The sequence below is a fragment of the Armigeres subalbatus genome, chromosome 1 (assembly GCF_024139115.2).
Source record: "Armigeres subalbatus isolate Guangzhou_Male chromosome 1, GZ_Asu_2, whole genome shotgun sequence".
Classification (NCBI taxonomy): Eukaryota; Metazoa; Arthropoda; class Insecta; order Diptera; family Culicidae; genus Armigeres; species Armigeres subalbatus.
The window spans coordinates 290,620,346-290,647,601 of NC_085139.1; the positions used below are offsets into that span (position 1 = coordinate 290,620,346).

General features: G+C 38.5%; 1 long non-coding RNA gene across 1 annotated transcript in view; it reads right to left on the reverse strand.

Annotated features, from left to right (window-relative positions):
• Positions 1–5,598: 5,598 nt before the first annotated feature.
• LOC134207712 (uncharacterized) overlaps positions 5,599–27,256 on the reverse strand; it is a 106,981-nt gene continuing 85,323 nt past the window's right edge. The window contains exon 3 of the long non-coding RNA XR_009978409.1: positions 5,599–5,737. This is a non-coding gene — a long non-coding RNA (uncharacterized LOC134207712). The remainder of the gene's footprint in view (positions 5,738–27,256) is intronic.

Here is a 27,256-nt window from a genome sequence, read left to right on the forward strand (position 1 = left end):
AGAAGCTTTCCAGCTTTCTGGAAAGAAGCTTTCCAGCTTTCTGGAAAGAAGCTTTCCAGCTTTCTGGAAAGAAGCTTTCCAGCTTTCTGGAAAGAAGCTTTCCAGCTTCCTGGAAAGATTCTAGGAAAGAAGCTTTCAAGCTTCTGTGAAAGAAGCTTTCCAGCTTCTGTGAAAGAAGCTTTCCAGCTTCTGGAAAAAAAGCTTTCCCGTAAGCTTCTTTCCAGTGAGCTGGAAAGCTTCTTTCCAGTAAGCATGAAAGCTTCTTTCCAGTAAGCTGGAAAGCTTTTTTCCAGAAAGCTGGAAAGCTTCTTTCCAGTAAGCAGGAAAGCTTCTTTCCAGTAAGCTAGAAAGCTTCTTTCCAGTTAGCTGGCAAGCTTCTTTCTGGTTAGCTGGCAAGCTTGTTTCCATGAGGCTGGAAAGCTTCTTTCAGGAGGCTGGAAAGTTTTTCCAGTAAGCTGGAAAGCTTCTTTCCAGTAATCTGGAAAGCTTCTTTCCGGTAAGCTGGAAAGCTTCTTTCCGGTAAGCTGGAAAGCTTCTTTCCAGGAAGCTGTAAGGCTTCTTTCCAGGAAGCTGGAAAGCTTCTTTCCAGGAAGCTGGGAAGCTCCTTTCCAGGAAGCTGGAAAGCTTCTTTCCAGGAAGCTGGAGCTTTTTCCAGGAAGCTGGATAGCTTTCGGGAAGCTGGAAGCTTTCCAGGAAGCTGGAAGCTTCTCCCAGGAAGCTGAAAAGCTTCTTCCAGGAATCTGGAAAGCTCCTTTCCAGGAAGCTGGAAAGCCTCTTTCCAGGAAGCTGGAAAGCCTCTTTCCAGGAAGCTGGAAAGCCTCTTTCCAGGAAGCTGGAAAGCCTCTTTCCAGGAAGCTGGAAAGCCTCTTTCCAGGAAGCTGGAAAGCTTCTTTTCAGGAAGCTGGAAAGCTTCTTTCCAGGAAGCTGGAAAGCTTCTTTCCAGAAAGCTGGAAAGATTATTTCCAGGAAGCTGGAAAGCTTCTCTCCAGAAAGCTGGAAATTTTTTTTTCCAGAAAGCTGGAAAGATTCTTTCCAGGAAGCTGGAAAGCTTCTTTCTAGAAAGCTGGAAAGCTCCTTTCCAGGAAGCTGACAAGCTTGTTTCCATGAGGCTGGAAAGCTTTTTTCAGGAGGCTGGAAATCATTTTTCCCAGAAGCTTTCCCGCTTTCTGGAAAGAAGCTTTACAGATTCTAGGAAAGAAGCTTTCAAGCTTCTGGGAAAGAAGCTTTCCAGCTTCTATGAAAGAAGCTTTCCACCTTCTGGGAAAGAAGCTTTCCAGCTTCTGGAAAAAAAGGTTTCCAGCTTCTGTAAAAAAAGCTTTACAGCTTCTGGAAAAGAAGCTTAACAGCTTCAGGAAAAAAAAGCTTTCCAGCTTCTGGGAAAAATGATTTCCAGCCTCCTGAAAGAAGCTTTCTGGAGAGAAGCTTTCCAGCTTCCTGGAAAGAAGCTTTCCAGCTTCCTGGAAAGAAGCTTTCCAGCTTCCTGGAAAGAAGCTTTCCAGCTTCCTGGAAAGAAGCTTTCCAGCTTCCTGGAAAGAAGCTTTCCAGCTTCCTGGAAAGAAGCTTTCCAGCTTCCTGGAAAGAAGCTTTCCAGCTTCCTGGAAAGAAGCTTTCCAGCTTCCTGGAAAGAAGCTTCCCAGCTTCCTGGAAAGAAGCTTTCCAGCTTCCTGGAAAGAAGCTTTCCAGCTTCCTGGAAAGAAGCTTCCCAGCTTCCTGGAAAGAAGCTTTCCAGCTTCCTGGAAAGAAGTCTTACAGCTTCCTGGAAAGAAGCTTTCCAGCTTACTGGAAAGAAGCTTTCCAGCTTACCGGAAAGAAGCTTTCCAGCTTAACGGAAAGAAGCTTTCCAGCTTACCTGAAAGAAGCTTTCCAGCTTACTGGAAAGAAGCTTTCCAGCTTACTGGAAAGAAGCTTTCCAGCTTACTGGAAAAAAGCTTTCCAGCCTCCTGAGAGAAGCTTTCCAGCCTCATGGAACAAGCTTACCGGAAGCTTTCCAGAAGCTTCCAGCTTTTTCCAGGAAGCTGGAAAGCTTCGTTCCAGGAAGCTGGAAGCTTCTTTCCAGGAAGCTGGAAGCTTCTTTCCAGGAAGCTGAGCTTTTCCAGGAAGCTGGAAGCTTTCCAGCTGCTTTCCAGGAAGCTGCTTCTTCCAGGAAGCTGAAAGCTTCTTCCAGGAAGCTGAAAGCTTCCAGGAAGCTCTTTCCAGGAAGCTGGAAAGCTCTTCCAGGAAGCTGAAAAGCTTCTTCCAGGAAGCTGAAAAACTTCTTCCAGGAAGCTGAAAAGCCTCTTCCAGAAAAGCTTCTTCCAGGAAGCTGAAAAGCTTCTTCCAGGAAGCTGAAAAGCCTCTTCCAGGAAGCTGGAAGCCTCTTTCCAGGAAGCTTGAAAGCCTCTTTCCAGGAAAGCTGGAAAGCTTCTTCCAGGAAGCTGGAAAGCTGGAAGCTTTTCAGGAAGCTGGAAAGCTTCTCTCCAGAAAGCTGGAAAGATTATTTCCAGGAAGCTGGAAAGCTTCTCTCCAGAAAGCTGGAAAGCTTCTTTCAAGAAAGCTGGAAAGCTTCTTTACAGAAAGCTGGAAAGTTTTTTTTCCAGAAAGCTGGAAAGCTTCTTTCCAGGAAGCTGGCAAGCTTGTTTCCATGAGGCTGGAAAGCTTCTTTCAGGAGGCTGGAAATCATTTTTCCCAGAAGCTTTCCAGTTTCCTGTAAAGAAGCTTTCCAGCTTCCTGGAAAGCAGCTTTCCGAATTCAAGGAAAGAAGCTTTCCAGCTTCTGGGAAAGAAGCTTTCCAGCTTCTGGGAAAGAAGCTTTCCAGCTTCTGGAAAAAAAGCTTTCCAGCTTCCTGGAAAAAAAGCTTTACAGCTTCTGGAAAAGAAGCTTAACAGCTTCAGGAAAAAAAGCTTTCCAGCTTCTGGGAAAAATGATTTCCAGCCTCCTGAAAGAAGCTTTCCAGCCTCATGGAAACAAGCTTGCCAGCTTCCTGGAAAGAAGCTTTCCAGCTTCCTGGAAAGAAGCTTTCCAGCTTCCTGGAAAGAAGCTTTCCAGCTTCCTGGAAAGAAGCTTTCCAGCTTCCTGGGAAGAAGCTCTCCAGCTCCCTAAAAAGACGCTGTCTAGCTTCCTGGAAAGACGCTTTCTAGCATCTTGGAAAGACGCAAGCCAGCTTACTTGAAAGAAGCTTTCCAGCTTCCTGGAAGAAAGAAGCTTACTAGCTCACTGGAATCAAGCTTTCCACCTTCCTGAAAAAAAGTTTTCCATCTTCCTGAAAAGAAGCTTTTTAGCTTCCTGGAAAGAAGCTATCCAGTTTCCTGGAAATAATTTTTCCAGCTTTCTGGAGAGAATGCTTTCAGTTCCCTGGAGAAAAGCTTTTTAGCCTTGTGGAAATAAGCTTTCCAGCTTTCCGAAAAGAAGCTTTTAAATTGCTTAGGACGAAGATTTCCATTTTCGTTTTCAGAAGCTTTCCTGCTTCGAGAAAAGAAGCTTTCCAGCAAACTTTTCAGCTGCATCGAAAGAAGCTTTCCACTTATCTAAAAAGAAGGTTCGCAGCTGCCTAGAATGATGCTCTACTGACGCCCAGAACTAAGATAAAGGGTGTATTCGATAAAAATGGCACACACATATTTACTCACCAAAATCAAACCGATTATTGGATTTTCTTGAAATTTTCAGGGAATGAAAAACTTTTAATGAGTTATGATTCACAACATTTGCTTTATTCGATTTCATCACTCATCCCGAATGCGCGCCCATTCCTTATCACTCCACCTATCAATTCTGAACAATTTATTTTCCCAGTGTTTTTGTTGTTTTTATCCAAATTTTCTTTAACTCCAGCTCTATTTTACTAATTTTGGGATGTTTGCGAAGTTTTGTCGTCATAATTGCCAAGAATTTTTCAATTGGGCGAAGTTCCGGTGACTTTGGTGGGTTCAAATATTTTGGCACTAATTTAACCTCGTTAGCTCGGTACCACTCCAACACGTTTCGAGTGATGAACTCTTCATATGTTGAAAAATCACTTTAATAAAGATACAAAAAAAAAAAAAAAAAAAAATCCAACACGTTTCGAGCGTAGTAGCAGGACGCCAGATCAGGCCAAAACAGAGTTGATAATTTGTGTTTTCTTATGAATGGTGAAAGACGCTTCTTAAGGCTTTCTTCGGTGTAGATCGTACCGTTGATTGTTCAGGAAGTAGTCAAGAGTCACCACATCTGCAAATCATCTGCCTTCTCTGCCAATTTTGATAATTTTTCCATTCGGACATCCTCCGGAATATCAAACTTTGACTTTGCAACGAAATGTTCTTGCCCAGAAAGATCGGTGGGACGCCTCCGGATTTTGATGGTAGATGCACAAATTTGTTTTCCCTGGCAATTTCTTGTTCTGACGACATGATCGGAACCACTGTATGAATAACTATGAAACTCTGCAGATGTAAACAATACACTATGAATAATATTTGCTCAATTTTTCAGGTTTTTTACTCAAACGGTTCAAAAGTTACAGAAGATTTTCGGTGTGCCATTTTTATAGAATACACCCTTTATCCAGCATCCTGGAACGTAGTTTTCCAGACTCCTGGATAAGAGCGATGCTTACTAGCTTCCTGGAAAAAAGCTTTCCAGCTTTTTGAAAAAAAGCTTTCCAGCTTCTTGGAGGCTTTCCAACTGCCTGGAAAGAAACTCTCTAGCTGCCCGTAGAGAAGCTTTCCATTTGCCTGGAATTAAGATTTTCAGCTTCTTGGCGAGAAGTTTTCCCGCTTTGCAGGAAGAAATTTTTCTGCTTCATAAAAAAAGGTTTTCAGCTTCGTATACAAATAATTCCAGCTTCGTGGAAAAACGATTTAAACCTGCGTGAAAACAACTTTACAGCTCCTAGAAAAAGCGTCTCAGCTTATTGTAGCTACTGTTTTGATCGTCCTTTTGAAAGATTCTGCCTGATAAGTTGCAATAACTTGAAATACTCGTGTGATGTTTTGGGATATGTCATTTCGGTAACTTGGTACTATTTTGGACTATTTTTCAAACGTAATTTACTATTTTGAATTTTATATAAACATATGATACCTAAAGAATACAAAAACTTTGTCTAAGAGATCATTGCCTTCAATCCTAAATCGGCAGTGTGAGAGCCAAATTAGAGTAAAGTTACATCACTGCCATGACATTTAGTGACATTTTTGCAATTTTACTCGCATATCCTACAATTTGTATTTGAAACAACGATTTGCTAAACAAAGTTATAGAAGCTTTTAGGTGTTACATGTTCGTCTATAATCACGAATTATAAATATTTTTTTGAAAAAAGTTATTGTTAATTTAGTATTATAGCAACCCCATGACAATTCAGTCACATTTCTCAATACTACTCTTGGAGACATTCCAGACAAATACTGAACGTTTTTGAAATAATATAAAATAGTCTACAGATTCCTTTCCTGTATAAACGTTAATAAGTCCACAAGATTGTAATTCAAAGATTTAAATAGATCAAGAATGGACTATACACTTTCTCAAAAATAGAAGGTCAATGACTGGCCAACTTTATTCCCGAAAAATTTCAGTTGGATAATTTTAGAACATGGAGAAAAAAAACGCATATTATCCGACAGTTTACTTGCCACGTGTGGATACTCAAGCCCCGAGCCGGGACCAGTCAGTCGAAGCAAAAACAAATCCAAAACGTTAATCATCTCCTTGATGAACTCGACCGTCGTCCAGCTTAGTGTCTTCACGCTAGCTCGCTCGTTCGCTCGCTTACCTGCGAATAGAAATAAACAAAACACGAACATAAATACACACGGCGGTGGTATCCAGAGCCAAACCGGACGGGTATTTTTTTTTGTTGGCTTTTTTTATTTTAACTAAATCTAAACATCTGTGTGTGTCTCTATCCGGAGCGTAACTGTGCTCGCGGTAGGAGTCAAATTCAGCAGATTTAAGACGATGAGATGACGACGACGACGACCACGGTACTGCTGCGCCGATCCGGAGACTGTTCTATGGCCAAAACAACAGGGGGAGAATATTCAAATTTGTCCGGGACGAACACTGTGTCAGTGCTGCCCAAGGTTTTATAACCTTGGAATGATTTATTTCTAGAATGTTGTCATGTATTTGATGTAACAGATGGGGACAATTTTTCAAATGGCCAAGGTTGCAAAAGATGGGAAATTAATGATCAAGATGTATGTGGAAGATAATTATGTGGGAATTGCAACAAGTATTTAAAAAAGATCGACGAGTGGAAATATGATTAGTCGAATAAAATTGTATGAACGCTTAGGAAAATACGATTCCCGTGTTTTATATTTATCAATTTTGCTTATTTTCCCATCTCCAGCGTATATTTTTACATTAGTTTTGAAATTCTACAAGTTCCATCTTTTAAGGGCATCCTAATATTGCGAATAGTCTATTTTTGTCCCTTATTCACAGGGACCTTGGGAACCGCTGACAAAATATGATAAACCGCCAAAAATCGGACACAACAAACTACTGCCGTTTCATCATCCCTTATAGCATCATCCGCGTCGCCATCGCCGTAATGATGAAGGAACATCCAAAATTAGGACGCCATCATGTCGACCTCAACCTACGGCGGCGGTGGTCAGCAGAGACGGCGATGAGATCGGGATGGCCAGAATCAATGTCACATCCCGCGTCCAATTTCGCGGTTTTATCGTCGCGGTCGTTAGGAGACAGGTGAAAAATGTCCACCCGACAGGCGACCGTCAACGGGCATTAGTTTTATTGGACACAGGGCAAATTGAGACGTCCGGAAATGCGATAAAATAAATCACTGATGAATTCACGTAGAAAATGTTGTGATTTTTCTTTCTAAATTAGATTTAAATGTTATCACGTACTTGATACTACACAAAGACCTCAAAAATGAATGAAAATCACTAAGTATAAAAAATCAAAACGAAACGTTTGAGAGAAAGTATAGAGATTATAGAAGAAATTGATGACTTAATTTAAACAAACATTTCTTCCAACCTAGAAAATTCAGTCCACAGTGTGACAGTCACGGTTCATGACGGTCTACCGACGCGGCGTCCGGTTGTCGCCAAACCGGATTAATTAAATTTCTGCTGCCGCATTAGTTTTATTAGTTTTATACTTATTTACTTTACTAGCCGCATGCAGTGGCGGCAGCAGCAACAAGTCTGGATGTGGACCATGACGACCCCATCATCCACGAAATGACGAAAGCCGTGTTACGCGCGTGCACACTTTTCCCCCTAGCTCGCTCTAGTGCAGGCGCTGCTTAGCGAGCTTGTTTCTGGATGGTGGTGGTGATTATGATGATGATGGTGACGATCTTTTCGTACCAATAATCGTTTATGCTCTGAAAACGATAGTTTTATGGAAACTTTCACTGCTGCTGCTGCGATGACGACTACTGGTTGTCATTTGTTGCGAGCGAAACCAGCCCCGAAAACAGGTGGATTATGTGAAATTTGCATCACACAGAGTGTCGTCGATCACGTTCTTCACGGTGCAGTTGCTATTTCCATTTTCTAAATTTCTACATCGATTACTTATGGAAATATCAAGATGACTAACACAGAAGAATAATCACTGTAATTTACATCACGAATCATGGAATTTCGGAAGACAGTTTTGGAAAAACATCTACAAATTTCAGAAAAAATCTCCGAGTTTAAAAAAAAACTCCGAATTTAAAAACAAAATTCTTCGATTTTTTTCCGGTAAAATTTTTCAAGTTTTGGAATAACAACTAGAATTTTTTTGAAAAAAATCAAAACTTGCGATAAAAAAAAATCATCAAATTCCGTTATGTTGCAATAAATTGGTCAAACTTTGTAACAAATTCTTACAACTGCGGAAGAATCTCTCCCAATTTTGGAATAAATTCTCAAAATTTTGCTAAAATTTTGAAAGGACAAACTTTGAACCTAACCATTATGTTTTTTTCTGTATGTAATGTCTGTATCCAATAGGCTCCGTTATGCCAATTGGCGCATGAGCCTTATAAATAAACGTTAATATATGAATTTTGAATAAAAGTCTCCGAATATCAGAAGACAATCCCTACTCTTTGAAATTCGAGTTTCGGAACAAAGTTTTGGAAGAAATTCCCCAAACTTTGAAAAAAATTCTAAAAATTTGAAGATTTTCTCCAAATTTGAAAATTTCTTCAAATAAGAAATTCTCCAAATTTGAAAAAAAAATGGTTTTAAGAATTTCCAGATAAACTCCGATTATGGAAGAAATTTCCGAACTTTCAAGGAATCCTATTTTTTTCGGAAGAAATTTTCCGAATGTTGGGACAAATTTTCCAAATTTCGGACAAATCCCTCGAGGAAATTCTCCAAATTTTGAGAGAAATCTTCAAAACAAAAATTATACGAAATTCGGAACAAATTTTCCTCATTTTGGAAAAAATCTTCGAATTTCGGAAGAAATTCTAGGAGTTGTGAAAAAAAAATCTTCCCCGAATTTCGAAAGAAAATCTCAAAATTTTGAGGCAATTCTCCAAATTTCGAACGAAATTCTCCGAATTTCCAAAGAAAGTAATTTCGAGAAATTCTTCGGATTCTTTTGATTTGGAGAATTTGGAGAATTTCCTTCGAGATTTGGAGAATATCTACCGAAATTGGGAGATTTTTTTCCGAAAATCGCAGAATTTCAGAAGACAATCTCTATTCTTTAAAAGTCGAGTTTCGGAAGAAATTCCCCATATTTCGAAAAAAAAATTAAAACTTTCTGAAGAAACTCTCAAAGTTTTGAAAAAGGTTTTTTAAATTTCCAAATAAACTCCGAGTTTTGGAAGAAATCTCCGAACTTTCATAGAATTTCTCCAATTTTTTCGAAAGAAATTCTCCCAACGTTGAGACAAACTCTCAAAATTTCGGACAAATTCCACGAGGAAATTCTCCAAACTTTTAAAGAATTCCTCAAAATTTTGAAAAAAAGATTCTACGAAATTCGGAACAAATTTTCCTTATTTTGAAAAAAAAAAACCTTTGAATTTCGGAAATAAATTCGCCGAGAATCAGAAGAATTTTTCCGAAATTGGAAAGAACTTCCTCCGAATTTCGAAAGAAACTCTCAAAATTTCAAAGAAATTCTCTAAATTTTGAAAGAAATACTACGATTTTTTTTTTTTAATTTCGGAAGGATTTTCTTGATTTCTCTGAATTTCAGATGATAATCTAAATTTAAACAAAATCTAAAAACTTCTGAAATTTTTTTTTCCAAATTTAGAAAACAGTTTTTAGAATTTGCCGATAAGCTTCGAGTTTTGGAAGAAATCTCCGAACTTTCAAAGAAACCATTTTTTCGGAAGAAATTCTATGAATGTTGGGACAAATTCTCCAAATTTCGGACTCCCATGAGGAAATTCTCTAAATTTTTAAAGAAATCCGAAAGAAATTTGGAAGATTTTTTTCGAATTTCGAAAGAACTTCCCCGAATTTCGAAAGAAATTCTCCAAATCTTAAAAGGTCCTGATTTCGGAAGAAATTCTTTTTTTCTCCAATGAAAATTCTCTCGATTTCGGAAAAAAAATCTCCAAATTTCGGAAGATATCCTACAAATTCTGGAAGAAATTCTTTCGAAATTTTCTAAAATTTAGAGTATTTCCTCCGTAATTTTAGGAATTTGTTCCGGAATTCGAACTTGATCCGAGATTCTGATATTTTTTCCGAAATACGGAGAATTGGAGATTTTTTTGTGAAAATTGGAGAATTTCTTCCGAAATAAGGAGAAAAACCGAAACTGGATAATTTCTTCCATAATTATACGAATTTCTTCTGAAATTGTAGAATTTCTTCCGAAATTCGATTTTTTCAAAAATTCGGAGACTTTCTTCCGAAAATTGGAAAATTTCTTCCGAAAATCGGAGAATTTTTTCCATAATTCGGAGAATTTCTTCCGAAATTCCGAGATTTTTTTGAAATACAGATATTATTTTTCGAATTGAGAATTTTTATTTTCGAAAACTGGAAGATTTTCTTCCAAAAATCGAAAGATTTCTTCAAAAATTTGGAGAATTTTTTTGGGAATTTTGAGAATTTCTTCCAAAATGTGGAGAAGTTCTTTCGAGGTACGGAAAATTTGTTGCGAAGATCAGTAAATTTGATCCGAGATTCGGATTTCTCCCGAAACTCAGAATTTTTTTTACTAAATTGGGATTCAGAGAATTTCTTCCGAGCTTCGAAGTAATTCTTCCGAAATTTGGAGAATTTCCTTCGAAATCTTCTGGATTTTGAAGAATTGATTCGTGAAATTTTGAGAATTTCTTCCAAAAGTTTGGGATTTTTTTTTTTTCAAAATTTTGATATTTTTCTCCATAATTTGCAGAATATCTTCTGTAATCCGGAGATGTTTTTTTTTCTCGAAATAAGGAGAAATTTTATTCTCTGATTCTCGAAAAACATTTTCCAAATTTCTTCTAAAATCTCCCAGTTTTAGAGTAAATCTCTGAATTTCGGACCAAGTTCTCCAAATTTTGGAAAAAAAATTCCCAACTTCAGCAGAAATTTTGTGATTTCCTGGAAAAATTCTCCGAATTTCGGAAGAAATTCTCCGAAAATTGGAGAAAATTCTTAAATTAGGATATTTCATCCGGAAATTTGGACAACTTCTTCCGAAATTTGGAGAATTTTTTCTGGAATTTGGTGAATTTCTTCCGAAATTCGGATTTTTTTTCTAAAATTTGAAGAATTTCTTCCAAAATTTAGAGAATTTCTTCCAAAAATCGAAGAATGTCTTCCAAAATTCAGAGAATTTTTTCTGAATTTTAGAGATTTTCTTCCGAAATTTGAGATTTTTTTTTCAAAAATCGGAGAATTTCCGAAATTCTTCCAAAATTAGGAGAAATCAAAATCTTCAAAAAATTGGAGAATTTCGTATGGCATTGGAGACGACTGGTAATAGTTTTCATGAAAGAATTGCGGCTATCTCAGTCTTAAGAACCATTAAACGGTTAACGTTTTATTCTGCCCGACGTTTCGGCCATTGGATGTGGAAAAATTGGTCAATCGTTTTTGTCCTAATTTATATGACGTTCTGGTTATCTTATGGTCATCTTTTTTTTTTTCAAACAATCGTATCGTTGTATTGTCGAGCACTGTGATTCGTGATGTAAATTACAGTGATTATGCTTTTGTGTTAGTCATCGTGAAATTTTTTCCAAAATTCTGAGAATTTTTTAAAAATTCGAAGGTTTTTTTTAATTTCGTAGAATTTTTTCCAAACTCAGATAATTTCATCCGAAACTCTTTGGAGAATTCGTCCCAACATTCGGAGAATTTGGAGAAATTCTTTGAAAGTTCGGAGATTTCTCCCAAAACTAGGAGTATATTTGGAAACTTCAAGAACTTTTTAATTTTTTTTTAGATTTTTGGAGAATTTCATCCAAAACTCGGAAAATTTATTCTAAAACTCGACTTTCAAAGAGAAATTCTCCAAATTAATAGAATCAGACAAATTTCTCGAAATTACAGAAGAGATTCTTCAAATTTTGGAAAAAAGTAAATTTCTCGAAATTCTTCTTCTTCTTATTGGCATTACTCCCCACACTGTGACAGAGCCGCCTCGCAGTTAAGTGTTCATTAAGCACTTCCTCAGTTATTAACTGCGAGGTTTTTAAGCCAGGTTACTATTTTTGCATTCGTATATCATGAAGCTAACACGATGATACTTTTATGCCCAGGGAAGTCGAGCCAATTTCCAATCCGAAAATTGCATAGACCGGCACCGGGAATCGAACCCAGCCAACCTCAGCATGGTCTTGCTTTGTAGCCGCGCGTCTTACCGCACGGCTAAGGAGAGCTCCATTTTGCTCCATAATTTGTAAAATATCTTCTGAAATTTGGAGATTTCCTTTCCGGATTCAGGATATTTTCTTTCCGAATTCAGGAGATTTTTTATCCGAAAAAGAAGATTTTTTTCCGAAATTTGAAGAGTTTCTTCTGAAATTCGGAGAATATCTTCTGAAATTCGTAAAATTTATTCTGATATCAGAAGAATCTTTCGAAATTACAAGAAATTCGGAATTTTTCGATATTCAGATAATTTTATTTGAAATTTGGAAAGCTTCTTTCGAAATGTGTATCTTGTGTATCTTCAATCTAACCCCCACTGTCCGGCAGTGGTATTATGGAAGAAAGCTGTCTTTAATAAAGTCAGCTTTAGCCCGGGAGTTAGAAGGTGTTAGCTCTACTGCAGCTCCAGTAACCCATTTCAGACTGCCTGGTAACTCACGTCCAGTCTGAGGTTACTTTCACTTGCAATAAGCCCCGCCTGTTTATGCTACCATTATCAATTGGATAATGGATCCATAAACAAACTTCCAGATTTTTAAATCCAGCGCGTCTTTAGTTTTGGAATCATATAAAAACAAATTGAAACAATCTCACCAAATTGATCAAATTCCGTATAAATCAACTGAGGAACATAAGACCACAACTAGTGTCCACGAAAAAATCACTACTCTTCCAGCGCTAATCCGAGCAATTCGTTAATGATCCATATTTTCCTGGTATTATTACACATTCAAACATATTTTCACCAAACACATCCGCGTATACAAACTACACAAACGATTTCGCGCGCTCTAATAAGAATACACTTGAGTAAATGTCACCAAACTCGTAAATCTCAAACTTCAGATAACTTAAACTTTTTTCTTCTAGTACATATGCAAAAAATATACATCAGCCGAATCTATTTCTTGTAGAAATGAACAAAAACGTGACAGCAAATTTAAAACCAACCATCTGCGCGCATGGCTTGCTGCGATCTCTGGAAAGCTTCTTTCGAAATGCGCCGAAATTCTGAAGATTTTTTCCGAATCTCGAAAGAACCGAATTTAGAAAGTAACTCTCAAAATTTCGACAAAATTCACCAAATTTCAAATTCTGAAAAATTCTCAAAATTATGGAAGAAATTCTCCCAATTTCGGTTGTACTCCTAGTTTCGGAAGAAATCTTCCAAATTTCAGTAGATTTCGAAAGAAATTCTCCAACTTCTGGAAGAAATTCACACAATTTCGGAACAAATTCTCCGAAATTCTCCAAATTTTAGAAGATTTCCAAAGAACTTCACCAAATTTTGGAAGAAATTCTCCGAATTTCGGAAAAATAATCTTCAAATTTTGGAAGAAATTCTCCGATTTTCCATTCCATTTTTTCTCCATTTTCCCATTCCATGAAATTCTCTGAATTTCAGAAAAAAAAGTCTCCAATTTTCTGATGACATCCCCCCATTTTTGGAAAAAAATCGCCAAATTTTACAAAAAAAATCCAAATTTCAGAAGTTTTTGAATTTTTTTCCAATTTTTGGAAGAAATTCATCCGATTTCGGACCAAATTCTTCGAATAACGGAATAAGTTCTCCAGATTTCGGAACTCATTTTTCGAATTTCGGAAGAAATTCTCCAAATTTTAGAAAATTTCGGAAGAACCAACTTCGAATTTCGGAAACATAATCTTAAAATTTTAGTAGAAATTCTTCGATTTTCCATTCCATTCTCCAAATTCTAGAATTTTTTTTTGAGTTTCAGAAGAAATTCTCTCATCCTCCCATTTTTGGAAGAAATTCTTCAAATTTTGGAAGAAATTTTTCAAATTTTGGAAGAAATTCTCCAAATTTCCAAAAATACTCCTGATTTTAGAATAAATATCGGAATTTTGGAAGCAATTTTCCAAATTTCGGAAGAAGTTCTTTAAATTTCAGGAGAAATTCTTCTGAAAGATGAAATTCTGGAAAAAATCTTCGAATTCCGAAAATAGTTCTCCCAATTTCGGTAGAAATTCTTCAAATCTAAGAAGAAGTTCTCCAAAAACTTTTTCCGGAGAACGCGCCTCACCGGACTGACAAAACTGTTCTTCTCGGAGGCATTCCTCCAACGTGCTTCGATTAATGGCAACCGAACAAATCAAAGATCACTGGATTCACCACATGGACAAATGAAAACACTGGACTCACGATTATATGGACTGGCAATGACAACGATAATGAGTTATGGATATCTAAAAATCGATCGATCGACATGCTGGCCGCACCGACGGCTCGACTCTCACGCAGCAGTAAACAAACAGTTTGCCTCATCGGCAAAAAAAATGTCACAATGAGGCGTACATTTTTTTTGGAAAACTGTTTCGGTTTGTGCGGTGCGTGAAATTTGACCGGATAAAATGTAAACATTCGCATAATCATAGTGTTTTACTGTACATTTCCCAACACTGGCCCGACGTTTCGGCAATTGGATGTGGCCTTTATCGAATGAAAAAATGGTCAATCGTTTTCGTCCTAATTTATATGTCGTCTTGGGTGTCGTATGGTCATGATTTTATTTTAAACAATCGTGACCGTGACCGTGACAATCACTGCAGCACTGTGACCGTTCACAAAATAACTATTTTTACAAAAAAAAAATCATTGCAAAAAAAATCCAAAATATGACCGGCACCTAGAACGACCAGCCTGGTGGCATCCCTATCTCACACAATAGGTTTGTTTTGCAGCCAACATTGCGCGACCGTATCCCACTGACAGTTCTGTATCCTAATGAGAATCAAATGTGATGTTTGTAAACAAAACACATACTATCATGAATTTTACACTGAGATGTTGGCTGCAAAAACATGGCATCGTGCCACCCACCTGAGAAAGACATATAAATTAGAACGAAAACGATTGAACAATTTTGCCCTTGAAAAAGGACACATCCAATGGCCGAAATGTCGGAATAAAACGCAGAATAAAACGTTAACTGTTTTCTTTCATCTATTAGAAGAATTTTGAATTTCTTCTGTTATTTGGAGAATTTCTTTCGAAATTCGGAAAATTTGCTCCGAGATTCGGATGAATTTATCAAAAATTAGGAGAATTTCTCATGAAATTTGGATTCGGAGAATTCTTTTAAAGTTTGGTGAATTTCTTTCGAAAATTTCTGACATTTTGAGAATTTTTTGTGAAATTTTGAGAATTTCTTCCGAAATTAAAAGGACCGAAATTGGGAGAATTTCTCATATAATTTTTAGTTTCTTTTTTCAATATTGGAGAATTTCTTCCGGAAATTGGAGAATACCTTTCGAAAATTAAAAAAATGTCTTCCGAAAGTCGGAGAATTTCTTTCAATAAGCGTAGAATTTCTTTCGAAATTTGGAGAATTTCTCCCGAAATACAGAGAATTTTTTAAAATCCATTGAATTTAAAAAATCGGAGATTTTTTTCATGATTCGTGATATATATTACAATGTTTATCCTTTTGTGTTAGTCATCTTGATATTTCTTTCAAAATTCGAAGAATTTCTTCCAAGTTCAGTTAATTTCTATTGAAATTCGAAGATATTCATCCGAAACTCGCAGAATTTCTTCCAAAATTTGGAGAAGCTTTTTCGAAATCTTCTAAAATTTGAAGAGCTCTTCTGTAATTTGTAGAACTTGTTCCGAGATTTGAAGAATTTGTTTCGAGATTCGGATGATTTCTTCCGAAATTCGGAGATTTTTTTTACGAAATTCTGATTTAGGGAATTTCTTCTGAAATTTGGATAATTTTTTTGTGAAATTTGGAGATGTTGTTTTTTTTTCTCGAAATAAGAACAGAATTGGATGAATTTCTTCCATAATTTTGAGAATTTCTTCCAAAAAATTGGAGGATTTCTTCTGAAGATTAAAAACTTTCTTCCGAACGTTGGAGGATTAATTTCTTCTAAAAAGCGTAGAATTTCTTCCAAAATTTGGAAAATTTATCCCGAAATTTGGAAAATTTCTCCCGAAATATCGGAGATTTTTTTCCATGATTTGTGATATATTTTACAATGATTATACTTTTGTGTTAGTCATCTTGATATTTCTTCCAAAATTCGGAGAATTTCTTCCAAATTCAGTTAATCTCTTCCGAAATTGGAAGAATTTCATTCGAAACTCGCAGAGTTTCTTCCAAATTTTGGAGGATTTGTTCCGAGATTTGAAGAATTTGTTCCAGGATTCGAAGAATTTGTTTCGAGATTCGGATGATTTCTTCCAAAATTCGGAGAATTTCTTAAGAAATTTGGATTCAGGGAATTTCTTCTGAAATTTGGAGAATTTCTTTCGAAATCTTCTGAAATTTGAATAATTTCTTTGTAAAATTTGGAGAATTTCTTCCGAAATAAGGAGAAGAACCGAAATTGAAAGAATTTCCTCCATAATTTTGAGAATTCATGATATTTTTTCCAAAATTCGAAGAATTTCGGTGAAAATTATCTGAGTTTGGAAGAATTCCCTGAATTTTAAAAAAATCCGCCGAGTTTTCAAAATCTCTGAAATCCGAAATTTTATAAATTAGGACGGAAACGATTCACCAATTTTTCCGTCAAAAAAGGCCACATCCAATGGCCGAAACGTCGGGCAGAATAAAACGTTAACCGTTTAATGGTTTTTAAGACTGAGATAGCCGCAATTCTTTCATGAAAACTATTACCAGTCGTCTCCAATGCCATACGAAATTCTCCAATTTTTTGAAGATTTCGAAAGAACTTCTCCTAATTTTGGAAGAATTTCGGAAATTCTCCGATTTTTGAAAAAAAATCTCAAATTTCGGAAGAAAATCTCTAAAATTCAGAAAAATCTCTGAATTTTGGAAGACATTCTTCGATTTTTGGAAGAAATTCTCCAAATTTTGGAAGAAATTCTTCAAATTTTCAAAAAAAAAATCTGATTTTCGGAAGGAATTCTCCAAATTTCAGAAAAAAATCTCCAATTTTCGGAAGAAGTTGTCCAAATTTCCGGAAAAAATATCCTAATTTAAGAATTTTCTCCAATTTTCGGAGAATTTCTCTCCAAATATTGAACGAAACTATACGAATATAAAATACTCCGATTTTTTTTCTAATTTCGGAGATTCTCCTGATTTCAGAATAAATTCTCCGTAATTTCAGAAGATATTATCCAAATTTTGGAAGAAACTCTTCAAATTCTGGAGGAAATTCTTTTTTTCGGATAAAATTTCTCCTTATTTCGAGAAAAAAAACATCTCCGGATTACAGAAGATATTCTGCAAATTATGGAGGAAAATATCAAAATTTTGGAAAAAAAATCCCAAAAATTATGGAAGAAATTCTCAAAATGTCACACGAAACAATTCTTCATAATCCAGATGATTTCGAAAGAAATTCTCCAAATTTCGAAAGAAATTCTCCAAATTTCGGAAGAAATTCTCTAAATCACAATTTAGTAAGAAGTTTTCAGAATTTCGGGAGGAATCCGAATCTCGGAACAAATTTACTGATTTTCGCAACAAATTTTCCGAATTTCGATAGAACTTCTCCAAATTTTGGAAGAAATTCTCAAAATTTCCGAAAAAAAATCTCAAAATTTTGGAAGAAAATCTTCCAGTTTTCGTAAATCAAAAATCTCAATTTAAAAATAAATATCTGTATTTTAAAAAAAATCTGCGAATTTCGGAAGAAATTCTTCGAATTTTGATAGAAATTCTCCGATTTTCGAAAGAAATTTTCCAATTTTCAGAAGAAAGTCTCCGAATTTTGGAAAAAAAAGTCTTCGAATTTCGGAAGAAATTCTACAATTTCAGAAAAAAAATCGTATAATTATGGAAGAAATTATCCCAGTTTCGGTTCATTTATTAAATTTAATTAAATTTTATCCAAAACTCGCAAAATTTCTTCCGAAAAGCGAATTTTTTTTTTTCATGATTCGTGATGTAAATTATAGTGATTATCCTTTTGTTTAGTCATCGTGATATTTCTTTCAAAATTCTGAGATTTTTTTTGAAAATTCGGTGGATTTTCTTAAAATTAAGGGAATTCTTCCAAACTCAGATAATTTTCACCGAAATTCGAAGAATTTCATCCGAAACTCTTTGAAGAATTCGTCCCAACATTCGGAGAATTTCTTCAGAAAAAATGGAGAAATTCATTGAATGATATCTCCCAATACTAGGAGTTTATTTAGAAATTTCAAAAATAAAATTAAAATTTGAAGAATTTCTTTTGAAATTTTTATAATTTGTTTTCAAAGTTTGGGGTATTTCTTCCAAAACTCGGAAAATTTATTCTTAAATTTCAGAAGAAATTCTCCAAATCAATAGAATCAGACAAATTCCTAGAAATTACAGAAGAAATTCGTCAAATTTTAAAAGTAAGTAATTCTTCAAATTTTAGAAAAAAATTCTCAAATTTCGGATGAATTTTTCCAAGAAATTCTATGACTCAAAGGATTAAATACTCCAAATTTAATAAGATATTACCAAAATGTAAGATGAAATTCTTCAAATTTTGGAAGAAATACACTGAATGTTGGAAAAGTCGGAACAAAGTTTTCGAAATGCGGAGGAAAATCCTCCAAATTTTGGATGTAATTCTCATCGGCGGAATCAGTCCAGACTAGGACCGGTTTATGGGAGGTAATGGTGGCGGCAAAAAGCAGAAATATGAATTCCGCTTAAAGGCCGCCGTATTGTTCAGGAAGGCAATCCTGAATCGTTAGATTGTTCCCTGTAATGCCTAAACCGACCTCCTGACTCTTGAAAAGAAACCGTCAGTGCTCAAGGATACTAAATTCGACGTTTAGCAGCTCAGAGATCGATCTTCGTGGGGCTTCCGTGTTGTCCCCTGATTTAAAGCGCCTCGTGATGAAGCCGGTGTGGGGAGCAGAAGCCCGGAAGCTATACAAAAGACCTGGTTGACTGGGGAGGGCATGCAAACAAGCTTCCGAGTGCTACACAAGTCAGCTCCAGTGTGTATAGCGTGTGCTGTCGAACAAAGCTTGGCCGATACGATACCGAGTGGTCCTGTTATTTGTCCTATGCGGCCTTGAAAAGGTTTCAACAAGGTTAATCCTCGATCAGTAACTCGCATCTCCTCGGTTGATGGAGACTCCGAAGAACTTAACGAGTTTTAGGCTCGGGATCGGCTATCCGTTAATCTTGAGACTAGGTCCGGAGAGACGATGCCGGCCGTTGAACATATGCCCGCGGACACTTTTTCCGACACTTCAGCCGATCGATTAAATGGACTAACCGCTGCTTGGGTTCGGACACGCGTTCGCACCTCAGTGTGTCCGACGACTAGAAACAGGATTTCGTTCAGGAAGCCACTGATGTAGATAATTTTCCTCTGACAGTTCCAGGAAAAATTAAAAAAAAATAAGAATCTAATTGTGAACAAATAGAAGTGTTTCTCTGCGGTTTCTTCCAGAGCTTGGGCGGATTACAACGATTGACTTCTTAGGATTTTTTTTTGTAAAACAGATAAATGACATCTCTATTTTTGTTTTAAACATATGAATTTGTAATTTTTGTCCCAAATTTAACTTAGGAAAAGGGTGTATAGAGTCAAATTGCATAATTTCAAATGATCATTTTCAAGTTGTTTTGAAATAAAATCATAAATACACTTTCTACATGTTCATTTTATATCATTTCTTTATCATATGTAAACGCATGTCCCGTCAAGAGAAGATTAAATCTTCGAAGTAAAACCGCACTCGCTTTCTTCAGTGGTAAATCAAGCTAAAAAAATTCAATTATTATTTACCACGCAAAAGTACCAACAATCAATCGATTTGTACCACCTTGCGTGAACCATTTCGATACAGCCCAAAGCACCACTTAACGGACATCGTCACGGAAAAAGAAGCGCCAAAAGTTCAATGGAATTACGCGTTCGATTGCATAATGACACACCAGCCGAACCATGTGCCCATCGAAACGGAAGGAAGCCCCAATTGCACGCAATGTGGGTACAGTCGAACTTGCGTGAGTCGTTTTCACCGGTTAACGGTTCATGAGTGTGGTGCTATAACTGATAATTATATTTTCTGTTTCGGTGATGATCCCTGTATGGATTAACATGACTCATTTATCCCTTCAGAAACGACTCAAGACGGATGGACTGTAGCTCGTCTTTATTCCTCCTCATCTTCCCCTTCGCCACTATGCTGAACGCAGCGACCATCGAAGCTGCACTCACTTCCAAGTCTTTCAACGTGTTGTAAACAGACCGAAATATTCCACATTGCCACACTGCCACACTGCATGTAAGTTAGGTACAACTGAAGTTGCAGTACTGACTTTGGTTGCGGAGAGTTCTGGCGAAGACGGGAATACAGTGAGGCCCCGTATGTGTAAATATTTACACAAACTTTTATCAAGTTCACTGAGCGCGCGCTTACGAACAGAACTGAAAATTGCTCGCACACGTTGAGTTGATTGACTCCGGTGGCAGAAGAACCTCAGATGTGACGTGCGGCCTGACGGCGGCGATCAAGATCCACCAAGTAGTGTGTTGTACATAGTTTGAAAAACGATTGATTTTGAGAAAGTGCATTAATAGCATTCGATGGACTTTGGTTACCACGTCAACGAGGTGACGCGCTGATGTCTTTGGGGTGAAATAAACAAACTAAATGCCCTTAGACAAGCAAAAACAAATAGTAAGTCAACGGATTTTGCCTTATTGAAGGTGACCAATAATTGTGACGATGAGAGTCGCGGAACCCCAACCCAGATCGACGTCGACATAATCGACTGTTTTGTCCAAGTGCTTCGTTACCACTTTGATTATCGATCGACTAACGAACTCTACTATCAATGAAGGGACCAAACCGAAACTGATGTTTGAATAACGATTACACAATTACGACGGGTTACCTTTCGTTTGGACTCGTGATTTGAATTATTGATATGTTTCATGTTTACTATAGATATTGACCATTAACGCATGACTGTCCCTTTTAGATAGGAACCAAATTCAAATGACACAGTTGTTTGTGAGGTAGTCTTTTTTTTCGATGTGTTGATGATGATGGAAGAATGCATAAAAATTCACTTAAAACGTTTATACAAAAGGTTCCAAATATACGCAAAAGTTAAACATAATAATAGACAAAACCATAGCCAATAAACCAATAGACATAAAATTTAATAGTCCATGAACTATGCGGAAACGAATCCAATCAACTCACCTCATCGGTGATCGGTGGATCACGTTGAGTAAAACAAGACCCAAGAGTTATCACACCACAAATCGCGTCTACCGAAGCGGTTCAAGAGTCCTCCCTTGTTCACCGGGACGTGATGGTGGCATGAAATGGCAATGTATCCCAATGTTCGTTGCACAATTAGAGCGTGACAGCCGCGAGAAGGCTTGCGGTTTCTCCCGTCTGGGTAGGCAATGTCTGAAACCAGAGTTGGAAAACACATTTGCGTCGTCTTCTTCCAACCGGCGACACTTCTGGATACCAAACCAACCCAGCAGCGAGCGAGAACAGAACGTTGAAGGGGGCGAACATTTCGCGGTTGATCTTCTGAATCTCGTTCGTCATCACATCGCACCGCGCCGCGCGCACGGACGCGACACGGTTCCAATCAAGTTTTGCTGGCTTTGAAGAATCTCCGATTTCCAAGCTGCGGTCGTTAACGAGTTTGGAGCCATCATCGCTCGCGTCATCCTCTCGGGAACTTGAGAGGAGTGTTTTTCAGTGTTTCATACCTCTAATACCTAGTCTATGTGCGGACGAATCAAAATGGCAAAGTGGCAAAAGAGCTTCATTAGCGACTTATTAGCTGCGCCGGCAGCGGCCCGGTGCGGTGCGCTGCGGTTATGATGAAGAGTTAGAAGATGACGGCGAAGACAACGGCAACGTAAAGCGGAAATATTTTCATACAAAAACCGAAAACAGTTCAAGTGTTTATGTGTGTGAAGCGAAGGGGGTGGCGCTGTTGTAACGAAGAAAGAGAGGAAACGGTGCGTTACGTAAGTTGGATACACAAATTTTGCTTCTTGGCGCAGTTTGTTTTGCGGAAAGTGCAGCGAAGCAAAAAGCAAACCACGAGAAGGGGGCGGAGAAGTAAAGCGGTAACAACTGTCATTACCGTCATCATAATCATCGTCACACAACTGGGGAAAATTGTATTCACGATGACGCAGTGGTCGGAATCCAAAGGAAATTCGATCAGACTATAAGCATTCGTTTAAATATGCAAACAATTAAACAAATCGTACAGACCACATTAATCCGAAAATCATTCGGCGGAAAACCACAATACCATTTGTTGTTTGACCGAACAAACCGTTTGGCCGAAACCCATCTAGCTGATAATAAAATTTGGCCAAAATGGATACTGGTCATTAGCCGAATAGGGCATGTGGCCGAAAATACTGTTTGGCCGAAATGGTTGTCCGGCAGAAAGTGTCATTTGGCTTACATGGACAATGGACATACAGTCAAGCAGGCTGAAGTGGTCCTTCGCTTAGCTTAGCTTAGCTTTGACTGACTACACATATCTATGGTTGCTACTCCGGAGAGCAGGCTGAAGTGGTCCTTCGGCCGAAAAAGTCGAATGGTCGAATAAGTCATTTGGCCGGAAAGGCCCATTCTGCCGAACGGGACGACATTTTTAGCCATATTACCCGTTCAGCAAATTACATTTTCGGCCGTGTTATACGGCCAAGTGTCACTTGGCCAAATAGCTTTCAGCCTACGACCTAAACGACTTACAATACAAAGAAATTCCAAAAATATGACCAAGGAAATTAAAAAAAAAACTTGTGCAGATCCAAAGCATTTCCAATGCAAATTCCGAAGATTTTCCCGTGGAACTCCCAAAGAATTTTCCCGTTGATGTCCATATAATTTCTCGTTTAAATCCACATTCTACAGTAAATTTTTTTCTTGGAAACCTAAAAAAACAATTCCGTTGGAATTCCGAGGAATTTTTCGTGAAAACTTTAGAGTTTACCATGAAAACTCCTAAGGCGCTCCCGCAGATATTTCGAATAAATTTCTATGGAAAATGAAAAATCTATGGAAGAATATTTGGTAACATTTTGTAACAATTTTTCAAATTAATTTCTCTTAGAAATTCTAAACCTTTCCATTTGGAACTTCCAAACAATTTTCCTTGGGTATTCCCCAAGAGCTTCCCTTCGATTTTCTAAAGATTTTCTCATGGAAATTTCAAAGAATTCGAAAAAAATCCAAATAACAATTTTGGGAAACGTAGAAGTCCTTGAGAAATTCATTAGATTTTTCCGGTGATATTCAAAAGATTTTTTAATCAATATTTTGAAAATATATTTAAAAAAACAGATTAATCCACCTCCACCACAAATCCACCATTAATCAAATTTGACCCGACTGATCGAGCGTCTGTTCACCAAGGAGGTGCGTCTCCAACAGCGTCTGTTCTGGCATCCAGCGGCTGAGTATGAAATGCTATTCCCCGGAAGCTATACCTAAGATGGCAGCCTCATCCCGGTGGATAGGGAACCTTGGGCCAACCACCTACTGTTCCCGAAACATCGATTTGTTCGAGAATCCGATAATGAAAGAATACGGACTGATTTTACGGCGACGACTCTTAGCGCGAAACAATGGACACGAATAGGAACATGGAACGTTTTAACCCTAGCCCAGCAGGGTATATTGGCACAACTTGCCAATGAGGCACGTCGCATGAAGCTTGAGATCCTGGGACTGAGTGAAGTCCGTTGGCCAAACTTTGCAGAACACAGAACGCCGTTGGGACAAGTTCTGCTATACTCTGGTTTACGAGGTGAACACGCTCCCCGGCATCGCGGAGTTGGCTTCCTACTAAGCGCTGAGGCACACTCTGTGCTTATGAAGTGGGAACCTATAAGTGAAAGGATAATCATTGACAGATTTGAAACACGGGTCCGAAACCTTACTTTAATCCAATGTTATGCGCCAACCGATGCTGCCGATCTGCAAGACAAAGAGAACTTCTACAGTCAACTCAATGCCGTCGTAGATAAAATTAAGAAGGGTGATAAGTTTGGGCGACTTCAATGCGAAGATCGGATCCGACAACTCGAACCATGAGCGCATTATGGGACGCCATGGTCTCGGAGAAATGAGCGAAAACGGAGAGCTGTTCGCAGAATTTTGTGGTAATAACGGCATGGTGATCGGGGGATCGCTCTTCCCTCATCGACCGGTTCACAAAGTCACGTGGGTCTCCCGTGATGGCTTTACAGAAAATCAAATCGACCACATTTGCATCAGCCGAAAATGGAAACGGTCATGTCGACGGGACAAGCGAGTGTGGGCAGACTCTCTGGCCGACGAAGGAGAGAGAGCCGCCGCAACCGGGGACATTCGCCTCCTCTACGATATCTCACGACGCTTAAGCGGGGCGAAGATGAATGCAACGATGCCTGTGAAAGACGCGAATGATCAGTTATTGACCGACCCAACTGACCAGCTGAAACGCTGGTTCGAGCCCTTCGAAAAACTTTTCAAAGCGCCAGCCAGGCAATCACCACCTCGGCATGATCTGCCTAGGATCCGACGTATAACACGCGTCAATACCGAAGCTCCATCACTGCTAGAGATTCAAAAAGCCATCCAAAGCATGAAATCGCATATAGCCCCAGGGGTCTACCGCATATCAGCCGAGATGCTCAAAGCTGACCCCATGACATCCGCTCAACTACTGCATCGTTTATTTCGTAATACATATCTGGGACACCGCAACTTTCCCGGTCGACTGGATGCCAGATATCTTAGTGAAGGTGCCCAAAAAGGGTGACCTGACTGTATGCGATAACTGGCGAGGCATTATGTTGCTGTGTACCGTTCTCAAAGTTCTGTGCAAAACTATCCTAGCCCGGATTCAGGAGAAGATCGATGCGACTCTCCGGCGGCAGCAAGCCGGATTCCGTGCCGGAAGATCCTGTGTGGACCATATTGTCACGCTCCGCATCATTTTGGAGCAGGTCAACGAATTCCAAGAGTCCCTTTACTTGGTATTCATTGACTACGAAAAAGCTTTCGACCGTCTCAATCACGAGAATATGTGGGGCGCCCTGAGACGCAAGGGGGTTCCTGAGAAAATCATCGGCCTCATCGAAGCACAGTACGAGGCCTTTTCGTGTAGAGTGCTGCACAATGGGGTCCTGTCCGACCCTATCCGGGTCGTAGCTGGTGTGAGGCAAGGATGTATTCTATCACCGTTACTGTTCCTCATCGTAATCGACGAGATTCTGGTAGATGCGATTGACCGTGAACCAAACCGCGGGCTGTTATGGCAGCCTTTAACCATGGAGCACCTAAATGACTTCGAATTGGCGGATGATGTTGCACTCCTCGCGCAACGGCGCTCTGATATGCAGAGTAAGCTCAACGACCTTGCCGAGCGCTCCTCTTCGGCAGGTTTAGTCATCAACGTCAACAAAACCAAATCGTTGGATGTAAACACGGTGACTCCTTCCAGTTTCACAGTAACCGGGCAACCAGTGGAGAATGTTGAAAGCTTCCAATATCTTGGTAGCCAAATGGCGTCAGACGGCGGTACCAAGATCGACATAGGCGCACGGATCAAGAAAGCAAGGGCTGCCTTTGCTAGTTTAAGAAATATCTGGAAAAACAGGCAGATAAGTGAACGCACCAAAATACGAATTTTCAACTCTAACGTGAAATCTGTACTGTTATACGCTAGAGAAACATGGTGTGTATCAGTGGAGAACACTCAACGGCTGCAGGTGTTCATTAACAGATGCCTGCGGTATATAATTCGGGCCTGGTGGCCTCACAACTGGATCTCAAACAACGAGCTCCATCGTCGTTGTCACCAGAGGCCGATAGCAACAGAAATTCGGGATCGGAAGTGGAGCTGGGTCGGCCACACTCTACGTAGAGGCGGAAGCGAAATCTGTAAACAAGCATTAGAACCCAGCGAGACATCGCAGCAGAGGTAGACTCAAAGGCTCATGGCGGCGAAGCCTCAATAAAGAAATAAAAGAAGTCGACCGAAATCTAACCTGGCAACAGGTTAAAGCGATAGCCGGGCAACGCTTAGGATGGAGATCTTTCAAGTCGGCCCTTTGCACCACCGGAGGTGAACACGATCCATAAGTAAGTAAGTAAAAAATAAAATGTAATGAAAAATGTTGAATACTCAAATAAACTTTAAGTAACGAATAAATGTTTTTCTGTACCTGTCGATTCAAAGTCCTGAGCTCAAGGATAGTTTGGATGGCCTATGACGTTCAAGGAAGATTAAAAATAGTGTATTGTATATCACGATAACTCTACGACCACGTTTGAATAAGAACCAGGGATTGCAGAAATCGCTCTCAATAGATAACGAACAACGATAAAAGAGAGGCAAAAACCTCTTCGAATCATAACAAGCCATGAAAACAAAACTATCGTACTTGTATACAATAAACTGGCCCAGGAAACAAAAAGTTGTAGAATTCTATGGGGCACCCCCCAGGTATGTGTCTTTGAATGAGAAAATCAATCTCTCAAAATTTCAGCTCGATCGATTGTTGCATAAGCTGGCGCATTTGATCTGAAGTTTGTATGGGGATTTCAACCAAAATATAGCCGAGAGCTAAGTAAAAGTTCATTAAATCATCGTACAACGTTCTGTGAAATTGTTCTGTACCATACCAACTGCCGTTTTCGAAATTCTGAGCTCAATCGAGCCATCAGATCGAATTTCCAGACCGGAAGAGTGACGGAGGTGTATTTTCCTTTATATTTTGGTTGAAATCCCCATACAAACTTCAAATCAAATGCGCCAGCTTATGCAACAACCGATCGAGCTGAAATTTTGAGAGATTGATTTTCTCACCCAAAGACACAATCCTGGGGGGTGCCCCGTGGAATTCAACAACATTTTCTTCTCTCCATACTAAGCTGGGCCAGTCTAGTATACAAGTTGGCAAAAAAAAAATGATTCGGAAAGGCGCCCCCCACCAAGGTTTGATAAAACGCTTTATTCTCGCTCATTTTATGTTGGGGACCATATTTTTTTCGTGCAGCTGTGTAAAATAAGTTAAAATGCATCATCAGAACCGGTGCCCCCCGCAATTGGGGCTTATTAAAAGAAATGTATCATGAGTTGTAGCCCCCGAATCAGTTCATTATCGTAACAGCTACCGTATACAGATATGATAAGTGAGAGATTTTCTCATTCTCCTTTGGATTCAAACCCTGATAAGAAACTTATTTTGAAACAGTACAATTTGCTGCCAAATATTTCCTTTTTCCCAACTTCACCGTGTTCATGACGTTCTAGGTTCCTTAAGGCCTTGATCGCCCATGCCTGACATTTTTCCCTGATATGGGAGTTAATTTCAAGCAATTTTGCTGAAGGCAGTGTTCACTTTTACCTACCGTGCGATTTTATGGATTAATTATTCTGTTGGAGTCATATATGAAAGGGTTAAAATAGATGAATTATATTTAGTCCTTGTAAACGCCGGTTGACCTTGAGCAATTACCGTAATACCCCCACATAGTGAGAGACGGAATGTATGGT